Source organism: Pogona vitticeps, chromosome 5, assembly GCF_051106095.1.
Source record: "Pogona vitticeps strain Pit_001003342236 chromosome 5, PviZW2.1, whole genome shotgun sequence".
In the NCBI taxonomy this organism is placed as follows: Eukaryota; Metazoa; Chordata; class Lepidosauria; order Squamata; family Agamidae; genus Pogona; species Pogona vitticeps.
The window spans coordinates 101,403,655-101,409,942 of NC_135787.1; the positions used below are offsets into that span (position 1 = coordinate 101,403,655).

Genomic DNA, 6,288 nt, shown 5'->3' on the forward strand with positions numbered 1-6,288 from the left:
CTAATACTATAATCACTTTAATAATATAACTGTCACACACACACACTCACAGACTCTCACTATATAGCACAGATCTATCTCCAAACCCTAACCGTCCCTAGCTCTGAAGCCCTATCTGACCCTATCACCAAATCCTATCTCAAAGCCCTATCTAACTCTCTCACACCATTCACTCCCCTTATATACAACAGCTCCACCCCTTAATCCCACCCTCCATCATGCCATTGGTAGATGACACACAGCTTCAGCAGTGACAGGCAGGTGATGTCATAGCTGTCTGTAACAATTACCATGTGCCCAGGAGGATCCCTTGTCATTTCTGCTTACTGCTGTTGTGTGTGGCTGCTGGGCTGGGTAGATCAACTGGCCCTCAATACCACAATTCCTTGGTATGGAGCAGGGGATGTGCTCCAGTTGTTAAGGTACTTCTCATACAATGTGGAAACCTGAAATTTGGCACACATGCAGTCGAAGAAATCTTAATGGCCAGAAGGATCTGAAGCAGGAGGGACTCCGAACTGTACTGTTAAAGGGACTGTCCCACTAGCTGAAAAGTTGATGTGTGTAAACATAAATTCTATTTGCTGTGTAGTCCCTCATAGTAGGTCTCCTGTGGTGCTTGTGTATAGGGATATGACAAGGCCTTGACTAATTCATGTTGATTCTCAAACTCTTGCCATGTTAAGACATTTCCCTACACCAGCAGGATTTCCCAGCTTCCTGCAAAAATGAGACCCTAGTCTCCTCCCTCCCTTTTCATTCCCCTCCTGTGGTTCTTGATAGGAAGCTACCAAATCCTGCACAGCTTGATGTCTTTTCTAGTGAGTTATGTACAGGAAATATGCCATTCCGCACAGGAGTTGTTGTAATTCTGCACAACTTGGCATTCCTTCCAGAAAGAAATGACTGTGGAACTTACAAAGAATGGCATGATAATTCACCTGAGATTTTTCAAAGAAGAAAAAAAATATTTTGCCAAAAGAGGATTTCTCCCCCCTCCTTTCTTTCTAAGAGCAAGAGTCTGTGAAATACACCTTCCTACTTGTGTATAACGTGCATTTGCAGAAGGGAGGGAGGCTTTCATGCTCACAGCTGTATACCTATAGACTTCCAGGCAATTTAAAGCCTGGAACCCCAACTCTATATGTAGGTCTTCTTTGATATTCATTTCTGCCATACCTTAAAAAGCCAGGGTTTGGGTGGGAACAAAATCTGTGTGATCAATGACCCCAGCCCCACCTTGCCTGTTACTGAACATGATAAGAAGGCCGCCTGAACAGTAATTATCATGTGTTGGGTTGTGATGGGCAGGAGAAATTCCATTATGTTTCTAGAGCTGAGTGATCTGCATATGCAAAGAATATTTGTAGTAATAGTGAAGAATGTCTGTAAATGGTATAAACCTTTCTTGTGTTAAGACACTTAACATGTTTAAATAACTGAGAGGCAAATTTTGCTCAAAGCCACAAATAAAAGCTACATTTATTAGTTTATCATGTTACACTGGCAAAATGCACACATACTTATGAGTTAATACAAGTTTGAACAAGAACATCAACATATTTAAAGATTTGCCTTCACAAGTCAAAATAAGATGTGAATACTTGCTAATTTATGCTTATTTAGCAACAGATGTTCTGGTGCAAGTTACATGGAAACCGGCTCTAAACCAGCGAAGAGCTGCAGCAACAGAACCCAGTTTTTGTTATTATTCTTGGCTATTATTTATTTATTATTATTTATTTATTTGATTTATATCCCGCTCATCTGGTAAATCTATACCACTCTGAGCGGCTAACAGGAACATATATACAATTATAATAAAATAAATTAAAAATATCAATTAACAGAAAATGACAAAAATCATAAATAATCGTAAATAATAAATAGATAAAGAAGAGAAAAATAAATTAAGTTAGATTAGGTGCTGGCAGGAGGGAAAGCCTTGACATAGAGCCATGTTTTTAGTTGAGTTTTGAATGTACCCAGCGTAGGGGCCGCGCGAATCTCAGGAGGGAGATTGTTCCAAAGGCGAGGAGCCACCGCCGAGAAGGCCCGGTTCCGAGTCTTTTCCCCCCGGGCCTCCCTCGACGTCAGGCTCCTCAGCCTCACCTCCTGGGTCGCGCGGGTGGTCCGGGTAGAACTTGGTGGGTGAAGGCGTTCCGCCAGGTATCGAGGTCCCAAACCGTTTAGGGCCTTATAAGTGAGCATTAAAACTTTGAAGTCAATACGGAAACGAATGGGCAGCCAATGCAGTCTAGCCAGGATAGGAGAAATGTGATGGAATTTTCTCCCTCCGGTAAGGAGTCTGGCTGCTGCATTCTGCACCATCTGGAGTTTCCGTATCAGCCTCAAAGGTAGCCCCACGTAGAGCGCGTTGCAGTGATCTAATCTTGAGATTACTAGCGCGTGTACTAAGGTGGTGAGCGCCCCCGAGTCGAGATAGGGCCGCAGCCGGGCAATCCGCCAAAGGTGGAAAAAGGCGGAGCGGACAACCGACGCCACCTGTGTTTCCATGGTGAGCGTCGGGTCCAAATGTATGCCCAAGCTGCGGACCCCACTCACCGGAGCCAGGGTGGCCCCCCCAAACGAGAGAGAGCCAACCAAGCCACCAACCACGGGGGGGCCCACCCTCAGGACTTCCGTCTTGTCCGGGTTCAGCCGCAGGCCATTTTCCTGCATCCATTCCAGTACAGTCCCCAGGCAGCGCTGAAGGGACAGGACGGCATCACCTGCAGTTGGTAAAAAGGAGATGTAGAGCTGGGTGTCATCAGCATACTGATGACACAGCGCTCCACACCCCCTGATGACCCCCGCTAGCGGCCTCATATAGATGTTAAATAGCATTGGGGAGATAATCGACCCCTGTGGAACCCCACAGTTGGAGTTCCACGGGGCCGAGACACTCTCCCCAAGCTGAACTCTCTGGGGGCGGTCCTCCAAGAAGGAACGGAGCCAGGCTAACGCCAGGCCACCGATTCCCAACTCATGAGCTGATTTTCCTATTCTTAATTCTTACTAAAGAATTAATGCTGATTTCTTTTAAAAATAAAATAAATGTAAGATATATCTATATAAGATAATATTGATTAGTTATATAATGCTTGTTGCAATACACTATATATGTGCATTTGACCCAGAGACTGAAAATCTTAGTTTTTCAGATCAGAGCCCTCAGAATTAGAATTCTGGAGCTGCTCTCTGAGAATAAACTCTTCCAGTCTCTGTTTTATCATACACTTTACCTGTTTTAGACAATAATAATCTTAGAACTGCAGAGCTTGAAGGGGCCCTATGAATCATCGAGTCCAGACCCTGTCAAGGAGGCACAGATGGGGTATTGAGCTCCCAACCTCTGGCTCTGCAGCCATATATGTAACCTGCAGCTGCCAGAAGGGTTATTTCCTTGTGAGGAAAGGTTACTGGAGACTTATAGTAAGTCCATTCTCAAAGACTGTATCCCTGGGCACACTACAAGTTCCCCACCCCATTGCCACTCTCTACAACTTCCTGACTTTGCTCCCCCCCCCCTTTGCTGTTCCTGCCAGTTCCTAATATATGGATTTCATATATGGATCACAGGTGGCATGGTTTGGATAGAAAAATGATGTCATTCACCAGTGTTTCTACTTAAACAATCCAACATTCCCCTTTAAGAGGGGCCATGCAGCTTTCTGGCCCAGCAATAGGGCATGCATTCTTTTCGGCATGCTCACCATTGAGCTACTTTAGTCACAAGGTAGCAGCCTCCAGCAGTTGCACATTCCAAGGGAGAATTCGAGAAATAAAGTGGGAGGGGGGAGAAAAAGAAGTGAAAACAAGGACAGAAACCTTTGCACGTCCTGTTTTCTTCCCCTTTGAGAGATTACGTCAGTCGGGCCCAAAGCAAAAGGCAGCAACAGTACATCAGTTGTGCACAACCTGAGAGCTCTGCAATTGATCAAGCCATGCACAGTGAACATGTGGTGGGTGTATGTGAGCAGGAGTATGGCAACACTATTTGCCCCATCCTAACCATGTTAACAGCCCCTAAACCCATAAGAAGTATACACATATAGGCTCACTATTGTACAACTGAGGCACCTGGACAACAGAGTTCCTGACTGCATGAAGACACCTGTCTTTTAAACTGCTTGGATGCCTGTACATTGTAAGGGACAGGCAGGGCTTGCTGACATGCATTCCTTGTTTGCAGTCTGGTTGTCTGAAACAGGCAGCAATAACTGGAACCATAATGTAAAAAAAATGTTATGTGTGAATGCACCATCACAGATCAAATGCCACACGTGGGACTTTCACCCCACCTCGACTTCTCAACAGGAGATATATAAATCAGCTACAAACGATCAACTGCTCAAAAATAGAGGGATAATGAAACAAGGTGATACATGAACCTCTGTGAAGAGCCTGTCCTTCCTCCTCCTTGCTACCACCACCTATTAATATTAGAAGTTAAAAGCAGCAACCTGGGCAACAAGTAACATGAACCAACAGGGTCTGAAAGACCAGGGGATGACCAAGGGCTCTGCTATCTGTCTTTCTTCTTGGCTTTTCTACATAACTTTTAGTTGGTATGCAAATTATCACACCTTGGCTTTCACTCCTCCTCCTCTACAGTCAGAGGCATGGTTCTCTGTTAGAAAGAGGAAACAGATGAAATCTCTTTCCTAATGGCTACTAGCACCCCACTGATGCATGGAAGCTGATATTAGGGGAGTCTGTAACTAAGTTTAGGATGCTTGCCTCCTGCTTTATCCCTCAATGACTTTCCTGATGTAATGAAGTAAGTTTTCCTTTTTCACCTACTTAATGGGTTCCTGAAGTACTTGCTCCTGTTTAATAGACACAACAAGCTTAGCATTGGCCCATTACACTCTCCTAGCATACATTCTATGAATTTTTATACTTACGGGAGTATAAGGTTTCCCAAGTGAAATAAATTGAATACTTTTTTCACCATGACCATGAAATGGGGAACATTTCATCTTCATATTTTAAATACTGGAGGTGATACATGGTAGTAGCTAAAAGAACAAGCTATGATTTCAGTTTAGAAGATAGACACTATGAGCCATATCTTACCTGCAGAGGTGAAGAGTGCAATGTGGGAAGACGGGGCACCAAGCACTATCTTCTATGGGTTGCTTCCAGGAGGCTACCTGGGTGGAAGAGAGAAATTTCATAAATAGACACTTAAATCATTATGTAATGGTACCAGTCTTGCCCAATTTGAATGAGGATGGGAAGGTATATATCTGGCTTTATAATATGTGACTTTGCCTTAGCTGAAAGAAGCAGGCAGCATTTATACATTACAAGGTTGTCTAGTGGAAAACAGTTCTGTTTTTTTTTTTTTTTTTTAAAAAGGCTATCCAGATTGGCAGAGGGTGGTCATTTTCTCAGTAACAGCACTAGCCCATGTGTACATGAATGTATGTAGACCAGAACCATCTCAACCCAGGCAGGCAAGAAAAGAAAAGAAAAGGGGAGGACATTAAGATCTATACATAGTTAAGTCAGGTATGCCTATAGTGGAATGAAGGATACAAGAGTACTCCATTTTTCTAAAATACCTGGAAATTTAACGTTAGCTACATGACTGCAACACGATAGAAGGAAAAGACCTAAGGTGTCCATAAGAGGACAATTAAATAGTAATGGTAAGAATAAACTTATCTATCCACTGTTTTATCATATTTATTTGTTGCATGTTTATTCAGTCTCCTCCAGTGAGCTCAAGGTGACATACATGGCTCCACTCTCCCCAGTTTATCCTCAGGATAATCCTGCAAGGTGACCAGCCTGAGGTTACTGGCCAAGTTTGTCAAATGGCCAAGCAGGTATTTGAACCCATTATTTCCTGAGTTGTGCTCCAACACTCTAACCACCATGTCACATTGCCGCATTATCAAACAACGTGTGTGCGTGTTAAGTCATAAACAAACACATCTGTATCCAAAACTGTCAGCCTCCTTCATGCTAATTGCAACACAGAATTCACCCTTCCTCCACCCCCTCCCCCACATTCACAATATAACAATGCTGACCTACCTTTTAGGGCTAATGTTAAGGTTTTGTGTTGGTTAAGCACGTTATGAAACATCGTGACACTTAACATGAACATGCCAGAATTTAAATTGTCCAAAAGAATTGGGCTTTTCTTCGTTTTTGCCTTCCGACTGGCTGAGCTTCTTTTGCTCCTAACAGAATAATCAATATTCTATTAGTGCTAAATATATTTAGCACTTTAAAAACTTGCAATTGGAGCTAGGAATTGGAGCTTAAAAT

At 43.3% G+C, this 6,288-nt stretch overlaps 1 protein-coding gene across 2 annotated transcripts in view; it reads right to left on the minus strand.

The window, feature by feature from the left end:
- TTC38 (tetratricopeptide repeat domain 38) overlaps nucleotides 1-6,191 on the minus strand; it is a 97,042-nt gene extending 90,851 nt beyond the window's left edge. Inside the window, exons 1-2 of one of the 2 annotated variants that reach the window (XM_073000903.2) lie at nucleotides 6,052-6,191; nucleotides 5,083-5,155 (exon numbers count right to left, since the gene is read on the minus strand). The gene's annotated coding sequence lies outside the window, so the exon portion shown is untranslated. Of the gene's footprint in view, nucleotides 1-5,082; nucleotides 5,156-6,047 lie in introns of both variants that reach the window. The other variant, XM_073000902.2, reaches the window with a different exon arrangement.
- Nucleotides 6,192-6,288: the final 97 nt, after the last annotated feature.